The following is an 11,695-nucleotide window of genomic DNA, read 5'->3' as shown; positions in this document are numbered from 1 at the left end:
CCTGCAAGCTCTTACTGCGTGAGAAGGCTGTCATGATGGCATATGTTCGATGGCAGAATTGCAAGGGTTGTAACGACACCAAGCAAATATTGCCCCATTTAAACTTGAACCGCACACTAGATATGCTAGTGTTCTCAAGACGTCAGATATCACTCCTGGTATCTGCTATAACGGGTCGCTGCCAGATAGGCGAATTTGCAAAAAACTATGTATAATGACTATTGTATGAGCTGTCATGATGCGGAGGAAAAGGAATCAATTAAACACCTCTTGTGTGAGTGTCCTGCATTTGGTGTAAGGCGTAAGCGAATTTTAGGGGCATATAACTTTAGGTTACTGACGGACCTGGAAAACGTTAACTTAAGCAGTCTGTTAATGTTTTTTGGAACAATCTGGTTGGTTCACCAAAAGAAAATAATAGTGAAATTTCAGTGGTTAAAACTAGAAGTGCCCATATGTAATAGGTACTTTTAGTTAAATGTGGTATCACAATGGACTGAATAGTCTATGTGAGCCTGAAACTTAATCGGGCTGCCACTTTAACCTAACCTAACCTAACCTAACCTTACCTAACCTATGGACATACGGACGGACGGAGGCGATCGGTATATATTTTATAGGGTTTAAAATCAATATATTAATCTGGTAAGTATTTTTTTTTGTAGATCAATTATATTATACCCTGACTATATTTGCCATATGTCTTTGGTGTAGCATAATTTTTAGTCACCTTTTTAAACTTCATAAATCTTAATTAAAATTACATTTTAAATTTCTTCACGCGATTTGTTTGGCATATGCAATCTATTAGCTCTATCAACACTCTTTAGATTTGAAAGTAAAGGCACCCAAAAAAAAAATAAACTTTGGCCTCCAATCGGTTAACAGAGTACCTAATGAATTGCAAAGGCCCACTTCTCCATTTTCATGTTCTTTGTTGTTTTTTTATCTTTTCATTTAATAATAACATTTCACATATTGGCATCATTATAATCCTCAGCTCTTCGGTATACTCTCTAGCTGGGGACCCCATTTATTATCGTAAATAAAAGATACGATTACAATCATCCATCCACAATTCACTGGGCTGACATACAGACGAAGTTGTATACAAAAGACGCCAAACCAGTTTGATCGCAGAGGTAAGACACTATTCTCGTTTTTTGTCTTTGGTCCACCATGTCCAAGTGGACGGACAAGATTTGTATTCAAGAAACGTTCCATCTATTAATGGTTGTTGTCTACCCAACACTCTATGTACGAACATGTTCTTAATGACGGTCAAGAAATTGAAATCGGCCATAAGATGAAGGAGGATCATGAATTCAACTAAGAACAGTGTCCCGAAATAGATAACGAAATCAATTTCTTTCCTATAACGTAGATGGGGATCATGTGGTGAAGATAGGGCACCTCATTTTTTGATATCTGGTCGGGCAGGGGACCCACGGATGCTAAAGTAGGTAGAATTCTACCAAAACTGGTAGAATTTTACTGGCAGGTAGATTGGTTTTCAAAAAATTTTCTATAGAAATAAATTTTTGACAAAAACTTCTATAGAAATAAAATTTTGCAAAATTTTCAATAGAAAAAAATTTTGGTAAAATTTTATATAGAAATAACATTTTGACAAAATTTTCTATAAAAAAAATTGGTAAAATTGTATATATAAACAAAATTTTTTCTATAAAAATAAAATTTTGACAAAATTTTCCATGGAAGTAAAATTTTGACAAAATTTTCTATAAAAATAAAATTTTGAGAAAATGTTCTATAGAAAAAAAATTTTGACAAATTTTCCATGGAAATAAAATTTTGACAAAATTTTCCATAGAAATAAAATTGTGACAAAATTTTCTATACAAATAAAATTTTGACTACATTCTCTATAGAAATAAAGTTTGGACAAAATTTTCTATAGAAATAAAATTTTGAAAATATTTTCCATAGAAATAAAATTTTGACAAAATTTTCTATAAAAATAAAATTTTGACAATATTTTCTTTAAAAATAAAATTTTGATAATATTTTCCATAGAAATAAAACTTTTACAAAATTTTCTTTAGAAATAAATTGTTGACAATATTCCCCAAAGAAATACAATTTTGACAAAATTTTATGTTTTTGTTGTTTTTCGATCTTTATTTTCAAATGAAAGTCTTCTGTTTTTTCGAGCTTGAGATCGGTATATATTTATGTATTATTTTCTTTCAATATTTCGCAATTTCTTTGAATTGCTTCTTCAGGAAATATGTATATCGTCTACAATAACTAAACACTTATTCTTATTGGAGTCAGCGAAACATCACTGCTCTCGTCAGGTTTCAATATTGCACTGCAAGTTCGATCTCAAGCTCGAAAAAACAGAAGACTTTCATTTTGACAAAATTTTATATAGAAATAAAAAAAAAATATTCAAAAATTTCTTTAGAAATAAAATTTTCTATAGAAATAAAATGTAAACAAAATTTTATTTCTATAGAAATAAAATTTTGGTAAAATTTTATATAGAAATAAACAAAAATTGACAAAATTTATATAAATTCAATATCTTTAAAAATTTTAGTTTTTGGTGCCGCACTTCCTATACTTCATTTTTCCATATTTGATCGAGAGTGAGCCCTCCCGTTTGCCCGGCGTTCTTTTGTATTTGAAATTTACAAAGGACGTGGGGAAGTTTATGAAAGGTTTCCCTTGCCCGATTTTGGTTTTTTTTTCAAAAATGAAAGTTTTACGAATTTCTTAAAATTTGAAGGGAATGTTGAGGAGTGTCCCTAAATGGAAACTCGATATATAATTTTATGATATTTACATAGGCATCTTACTAGACCTCTTTAAGTAAAAAACTTAAATTTCATTAAATTGATAGGCAACGTAGATAATGCTTAATTTTCCGGTATGTTGAGAAGAAAGATACTCCCCTTGACAAACCACGGTTGAAATTTGTGTGGAGGAGGGTCCAACTCCTTGAATACACGATGATTTGTTACATTTATACCTGCACATTCGCCATATTTCTGTATATAAATGAAAAATCGAGTTGTCCGATTTGTTTGTATTATAAAGGATACGCGTGGTCAAATCACGCAGTGAAAAAGGAGTACTTCAGTTTTTGTGCCGTTAAGGGGACATCCACTGACCCACTCTTTAAAAGAGTTCGAATCAATTCGAATTATTTTTGGAAGGATTATTTTATGATCTCATCGCTCAAGGTATTCTGTGAAGGATACGGATGACTAAGTTAACGCAAAATGTACCTTAAAACTATGCTTTGGAAGGCGCGGGTCGTGGTCGATTTATGGTCTTGTTATAAATACAGATAGACTCTTGTATTAATATTTATCTGCCTATGTAAACGAAGCTCTGGTTGTTGACAAGATACACACAATGAATTTTTGCATTTCCTTTTATTTTTACACTCAAAAAAAATATTTTCCTCTGGAACGAAATTTCCGACAAACAAAATTCTCCTCTGCTAGAGTATTTTAATTAGGAGAAAATAAATCCGAATTTATGAACCCCATAAAAATCTATTCCCAAGATTTCATTTCCGGAGCCTCTTGGAGTAGATAAATTTCATCCGATCTAGTTTTAATTTGGTACGTGATGTCTATATATGACTTCTAATAGCCATCAAAACTTGTTCCCCATCGGTCCATATCCACCCCCATAAAAACCTAGGACAAATTATATCCGACCCGATTACGTAAGTGAGTACGAGATATCAGTATCGGTCAGTATTTTATTGTATTGATTTGATTGTCAAACACTGTGTGCTCGCACAAACAAAGAGAAAACAGTAGCCCAAAATGTAACAACATTTTAGGCAGCAGACTTTGTAGATGATCATTAAACCTCATTATAGCTGCAAGCGAGTGATTCATTTGAAAATGGGCCAACACAACACTCTGGACCATCGATTCAAACAGCAAACAGCACAACACTAAAGTAACTTCAACACTACCATAGGGGTGTGTTAATTTATTGATGATGGGGCCATCTTTGAAATTTTCCCTTTATTTACGAAGATCACTATCGAAGAAAAGGGCAAGCAATAAAGTCGTAGACTTGATATTATATTTATTACCAAACAAAAAAATAAAACAAAAACATTTCGTATCTGGGTACGTTTTGGATTGGCACCATTCTCTTATGTTTAGAATGGGCTTGCAGAAGCGGGCGGAATGGCAGGGAGTGAGCAAGGGTATATGCGCTTATTGTAATAGATTCATTGTATTCACATTTTAAATTGATTAGGGGCAAACAACATATGGCTCACAGATGTGAACATCACAATACGATCGGGAATAGGCTTTCAATATTTAGCCATAAGTACTCATCTATCAGCCATGTCTTCATTTTACATTCACAAATTTCACAGTCACTAGTTTCGTAAAATTTCACTTTAATTCTCCAAGTTTAATTATGGGTAGTAACTACGGTTGCCTTTCGACTCAAAAAAAATCTACCAAAATTAAAAAAAAACGATCAAATGTTATGGGTTGGTAAAATTTGGCACAATTAGTTGTTATTGATGTAGGTCTGATGGTATTGTAATGCACGCAGAGAAGAAACATGATTGTCACAATCATATTCGAAGAGCAAAATTATATGATAGGAGCTATTTTTGCGGCAACCATGTAACATTTTCACCTGCAACCATTGTGGCTCAGTGAACATAGTTCTACGAAAATAAAATTGTCCTCATCTAAAATGTTATTACATTGCCCAGCAAAAAAATTTGGAAGTTCTTCCAAAGACACAACTTTAAAAGCACTTCCAGAAGATGCACTCCCAATGATGTTCTTTATTTTAACTACCCAGGAAGTTCTTTTAATTCACTTTTTTATACGTTGGGTTTTTCAAACTTTTAATGGGTAATTTTAACTTTTTTGGTTCAAATAGGTTAAAACTAGAGTAAGAATTCATAAAATGGTACAAATCATTTAAATTTTGTCGAAAAAAATACTATATCCAATCTGAAAAATTGTGAATTTTTGAAAATGTTTGAGGTCAAACGTTTCCGACAAGCGTTAAAATCCATTAAAAATTATAAAAAATTATAAAAATTATTTATTTGACAAAATATCACACATTTTTTTAGTTTACATCCAAAACATTGATTTCGGATCAAACCTAAAAAAACGATGAAAATTCGGTGCAACGGCTGTTGAAATGGAGGACTTCCGTCCTATGACAAGCCCATGTAAAATTCATCGCTTCTGCGTCAATTTTGCACCACTTCCGGATCCAAAAAGAACATTTTCATTACTTTTTTGGCGACGCTTTTTTTGCTGGGTGATGAAAAGAATTTTGTTTGAATCAAAAGACAATGGTCACGATCTAAAATGTTATGTAATGATATTCGTCAAAGATGTTTTTCTTCCTGTTAAAAGAACATGGTCACAAACTAAAATGTTTTGATCTTTATGAAAAAACTTTTGTCGTCGTCGAAAAAAGGACGCCACTTGAGAAAAGGAAACACAAAATTAACTTCATTTTTATACTCTCCACCACAGGATGGGGGTATATTAACTTTGTCATTCCGTTTGTAACACATCGAAATATTGCACTAAGACCCCATAAAGTATATATATATTCTGGGTCGTAGTGAAATTCTGAGTCGATCTGAGCATGTCCGTCCGTCCGTCCGTCTGTTGAAATCACGTTAACTTCCGAACGAAACAAGCTATTGACTTGAAACTTGGCACAAGTAGTTGTTATTGATGTATATCGGATGTTATTTAAATGGGCCATATCGGTCCACTTTTACGTATATCCCCCATATAAACGGACCCCCTAATTTGGCTTGCGATTGCTCTAATTTCATCCGATCCGGCTGAAATTTGGTACATGGTGTTAGTATATGATATCTAACAACCATGCAAAAATTGGTCCACATCGGTCCATAATTACATATAGCCCCAATATAAACCGATCCCCCGATTTGGCTTGTGGATCCTCTAAGAGAAGCAAATTTCATCCGATCCGGCTGAAATTTGGTATATGCTGTTAGTATATGACCATGCAAAAATTGGTCCAAATTGGTCCATAATTGTATATAGCCCCCATATAAACCGATCCCTAGATTTGACCTCCGGTGCCTTTTGGAGAAGCACCCTCGAATCATTGATATCAGAGAGACAATTCTTTATATTTAGTTTTCGTCTTTGGAACTCCTTACCATTACATTACAAACTATTAGCAATGCTAAAAAAGAAAAAAAGAAATATTTAAAACATTTACTTAAAGAAAATAATATATATTGTTTTTAATTACAAATTTTTATTTTTACACACTTTTTATACTTTATGTATTATATTATGTTAATAAGTTCAAAATATAATGTATACATTTCTATTTTGTTTGTTACATAAAACATTTGGAATATGATAAGCTAAAAATATAATAAAATAAAATCCATACATCAGAAAACATATTGAAAAACAAGTAAGGAAAGTCTAAAGTCGGGTGGGGCCGACTACATTATACCCTGCACCACTTTGTAGATCTAAGTTTTCGATACCATATCACATCCGTCAAATATGTTGGGTTTGTCCCAAATTTGGCACGCATAGCTACAATGCTAAATGTACTCCCTGTGCAAAATTTCAACCAAATTGGGCCAAAACTCTGGCTTTTAGGACCATATTAGTCCATATCGGGCGAAATATATATATGGGAGCTATATCTAAATCTTAACCGATTTCAATCAAATTTTGCACACTTGACTATACGACTAAGTGTTATGTTTGTACAAAATTTCAAGCAAATCGGTATAAAACTCTGGCTGCTGGGTCCATATAAGTGCATATCGGGCGAAAGACATATATGGGAGCTATATCTAAATCTGAACCGATTTCTTCCAAAATCAATAGGGTTCTATTCTGACCCAAACTAGGAACATGTGCCAAATTTGAAGGCGATTGGACTTAAATTGCGACCTAGACTTTGATCACAAAAATGTGTTCACAGACAGACGGACGGACGGACAGACGGATATGGTTATATCGACTCAGGGACCCACCCTGAGCATTATTGCCAAAGACACCATGTGTCTATCTCGTCTCCTTCTGGGTGTTACAAACATATGCACTAACTTATAATACCCTGTTCCACAGTGTGGCCCATGGTATAATTAGCTTGGATTAAAGTCATTGAAAAAGTTAGCCAGAGCCAAGGGATCGCTTCGGCTAGTTACCGAATTTAGATTTCTGCGATAAGAATCCACTTCAAATTGAACAGTGTCTACTTACCAAAGAGGTCAGCTGATTTTGCATCCGATCTCAACGGCATTTTAATCGACCCATTTGTGCTTAATTTGGTACGAATTGTTTCAGATTTTTCATACAAAAAAGTGAACTATTTTATAGGAAGAATGAACTACCGCGCACGAAAATTTAACTCCACATTTTGAGATTTCCACAAAGCGTTGTTAAAACCAGGAAATTTTTATGCCCTGTTGTACTTTTTGACTGCAGTTCGCGAAATTACATCATCTCATAGAAGAAATAATTAACTAAAAGTAAAGAAGAAAATCATTGGCGCCAAATCATGACCATTTACCATACAGTAGTTCATTCTTACAATTTTTGGGAATCGTACGAAAATCTTCTTTTGCTTTAGTTCATATTGAACTTCTGTGTACGGTCATTGAACTTTATATTCACGTTTAATTCATAAAATTTTTGAGACATACTTAAAAAAAGTAAGATTTCATTAAGTTGTGGAAAATTTCGATAAAAATAATAAAATTTAACTACGAGCAAGCAAATAAATTTTTTCCAATAAAAATAAATTAAATTTAGCGTTAGTTTAACTACGGACATTTTTTTCTGTGTAGGTAGAATCTTTAAATTTATCTTCGGGAAGCGTACTGGTTGAATTGGACTGCTTAGGAGAATATCTGTCATCAAAAACCCAGGAAATTATCAACCCGCTACAACGAAGAGTTTTCAAAGGAAACTATTATATTTCATTCATGATGGTGGGCATTTAAAATTCGGCCCGGCCGAACTTACTTCTGTATATACTTGTTAATACATATCTATCGACGGATATATAATAAAAGCATATATGGGAAATGGTACAAAAATGCATCGAAAAAATTCTTAGTTAAACTAACACTAAATTTAAATTATTTTTATTACAAATTTATTTGTTTGTACATTTTATTATTTTTTTTCGAAATTTGGTACACCTCAATGGAATTTTCTTTTCTTTAAGTATGCCTCAAACATTTTGTGAACTAAACGTAGAAGGGTGTAATTTCATGATTTGATTTCTTTAAAATAATGAATTTTTCATTAAAATAAAGTTTGTGATCTTTGCTCCAAATTTTTTTTCATTAAATTTAGGACACAAATTTTGTAAAATTGCATCTCTCCGTTAAAGTCCATTGTCTTTGAACCAAGGCTAATTTCCCTTAAAGTAAAGATACACATTTTTGATTTAAAAAAATTTTCCTTAAATTAACTGAAATATTGATTTAAGATAAAAACGCTTCAAATATAGGATAAGACTTATTTTGAGAATTTAGCGTCTTTGGTTTAAAGTTTTTTTGGAATTAAGAAAACATTTTTTACTTTGAAGTATCCGTTATAATTTGGATTTTTAAACTGGCATTTGTTTGTACGTGAGTACCTTTATTAATAAACCGCGAATAGAGAATGCAAATTTGATCAATGAAGGGAAGGTCAAAATCTTTGGATCCAAGTACACTTTTTTTTGAGTGTAGTTAAAAAGTACACCAGGGCATTAAACTTTCCTGATTTTAACATATCTCTGTGAAAATCTCAAAATGCGGAGTATAATTTAGTTCAATTTTCGCACGACGTAGTTCATTCTTGCTATAAAACAATTTCCTTTTTTCTGTTTAGGTTCATATATTTAAAGTCTAGATGGCAGAGTCTATGCTTTTCTAATTGCAAAATTGAAATTCAATAGAAATATATCAAAATTTGTTCAAATCGGTTCAGAGTGTAGTATATGAGAATATAAATCTTTTATGTATACAATAGCTCCTAAAAAATTTGAAAATACAAAGTGGTGAAGGGCATAATATAGCTAGCCCCGTCGCCCGACTTTAGAATTTCCTTACTTGTTTTTTACTACAGTTTGGTGTACAGATATATGTATGAAGAATCATAATTTATTGTACACAAATAGATAATGATATCTATAGCAAATGGACAATTCCATAGTTTGTTTCTTTTTCCAATTTGTTTTCCAGAGTATGACCTCGTTATGAACAAGATATCGGATATTGCTGGTTTATATCGTTTTAAGTGTATCTTATCGTGTCTTCAAATAATAGAAAACATTTGTTTTTTATACATAAATCAATAGAACATGTGAATATGTGTTGGGAGAGGCCTCGTTTTTTTTACAGACTAACAAATAAATTGGTGGTGAAATATGTAGAAGAAATATCGCCAATTTATGAGTGATTTACATTCGAGGCTTGTATTTAGTTTTTATTTGTTTTTTTTTTTACACAACATAAAGTAATGATGTCAACAGTTTTGTTTTTCTTAAATACCATCATTGATATGTGTTCCCTTTTTGTATCTTTTTGTGGGGAAAATATTGTCCATATGTACGACATACTGAAATCATTAGAAAGTATAAGTACTTCATCACTTAAATATCAAAATACTATTAGTAAAGAATATGTAAATTAAAACGTTTTACTTCTTATAATACATCTGTAATACGCCTATAATTGTATTACAACTTTACAGACCAACTCTGAATGTTCCTAACTGAAATGTTTTAACACAATATTATATAATGAAAAATTATGCTATATTGACATCAAAAACACAGGGAATTAAGAAAAAAGGAAATTTTTGCCGACAAGCTTATTATATTTGTCGTCGCTTAAAAATGTTTCGCCAACCGCCTATCGCTATGATTATATTTACGCACTTGGGCAAATATGGCCAAAATACCCACATTTTACACAAAATTCTATGTGTAAAAAATAAGTTTGGTAATACACACCGAAAGAATTCTCTTCGTTAATTTTACGAAGAATTCTTCATTAACTATTCTTCCTGAATTCTTCATTAAAATAACGAAATTTTCATTAATTTTCGTAAATTTTATGAAGAACATTTTACGAATATACGAAACTTCTACGAAACATTCTACATTAACTTTTCTTCGTAAAAAGTTCGTACTTTCGAAACTTTCTTCATATTTCATGAATTTTGTGAAGAAGTTTTTACGAATATTTTACGAAACATTCTGCGTTAAAATTTCTTCATAAAAAGTACGAAACATTTTCTTTGAAATAACGAAGAAGTTTCATTGAAGTTGTAAAATTTCCGTTCGCGGCATTAAATTGCCTTTTATAATGTGCGTGAGTGTATTCCTTTATTCTATTTTTTTATGCAAGTCTATGCTACTTCTCATTTGGGTGATAGCGCGCTATGAATAAAAGTGAAGCAATAAAACTAAAAATTATTCAAAAACTTAAGATGTAAAGTAGTGATGTCATTTTTCACACTTGCAACTCCAACCAAATGCACTTTCGACTATAAATTTTTTTTCTAAAAGTTCAAACGTTTTTCAGAAAAAAGTACGATCATTTTTCATAAAAACTACGAAAATTTTTCATAAAAAGTACGAAACATTTTCATAAAAAGACCGAAATTGTTTCATAATAAGTACGAAGATTTTTCATAAAAAGTACGAAGATTCTTCATAAAAAGTACCAATTTTTTTCTTACAAACTACGAAAATTTTGGAAGAACTTTTCTTCGTAAAAAGTACAAAATATTTCGTACTTTTAATGAAAAGTTTCTTTGGTTGTAAAACAATGACAAATTTCGTACTTTTAACGAAATTTTTCGTTCTTTTTACGAAGAAAATTCTTTCGGTGCAGTGTGTACGATTTGACCACAATATGGAAAATTATTGTGGTCAAATCGTACACACACTGTATTACCAAACTTTCCACAGAACGGTTCAGATTTATTTAAGGCTCCGATTTGTGTAAATGTCGCCGAATTCGGCCAAATATTGTCTCAAAATCCGCAATTGACTACCTATCTTGGCGATATCTAGCCCATATCTTTATAAAATTGCCATTGCTAAGTAGCAAAAATTAAAAGATTTTTTTTACCTATACCTCTAATACATACATATGTAGCGCCCGATAAATCATAAATGCACTTTTGCCAATTTTAACAAAATTGGCTTAAACAGTCACTTTTTTTACTCCGATTTAAATCTTAATGTAGAGAATTTCTTCATGTGTATTCCAATTTAGACCTTTGTGCAGTTACCAATGAATTTGATGGATTTGAGATGGTACAAAAAATTTTGATCTACATTGTGGCGAAAGGTATAATATATCGGATCCGCCCGACTGTAGACTTTACTGGCGACCGGACATATCACCCAACGGACATATCGCCCAAAATGATTTTTGGGCGTTATAACCTCCCTTTGGGCAGTCACATCGCCCAATTTTAGTTTGGGCTTTATGTCCTCCCTCATCGGGGTCATACGCCCCATAAAAAAATGTGGGTGTTGTGACCGTTTGAATATAATTGAATATACTTCATCTATCCATTAATTATTTTTAAATATTTAATAGATAGATACATTTCTTATTGACAAATACCGAATCCTGTTTTTATTTCATATGCTGGAAGAAGAAGTAAAACTAGCATATCTTCATCGT

Source organism: Haematobia irritans, chromosome 4 (assembly GCF_050003625.1).
Source record: "Haematobia irritans isolate KBUSLIRL chromosome 4, ASM5000362v1, whole genome shotgun sequence".
Lineage (NCBI taxonomy): Eukaryota > Metazoa > Arthropoda > Insecta > Diptera > Muscidae > Haematobia > Haematobia irritans.
The sequence above is the reverse complement of the archived record's forward strand: the minus strand, read 5'-3'. Positions refer to the sequence as shown.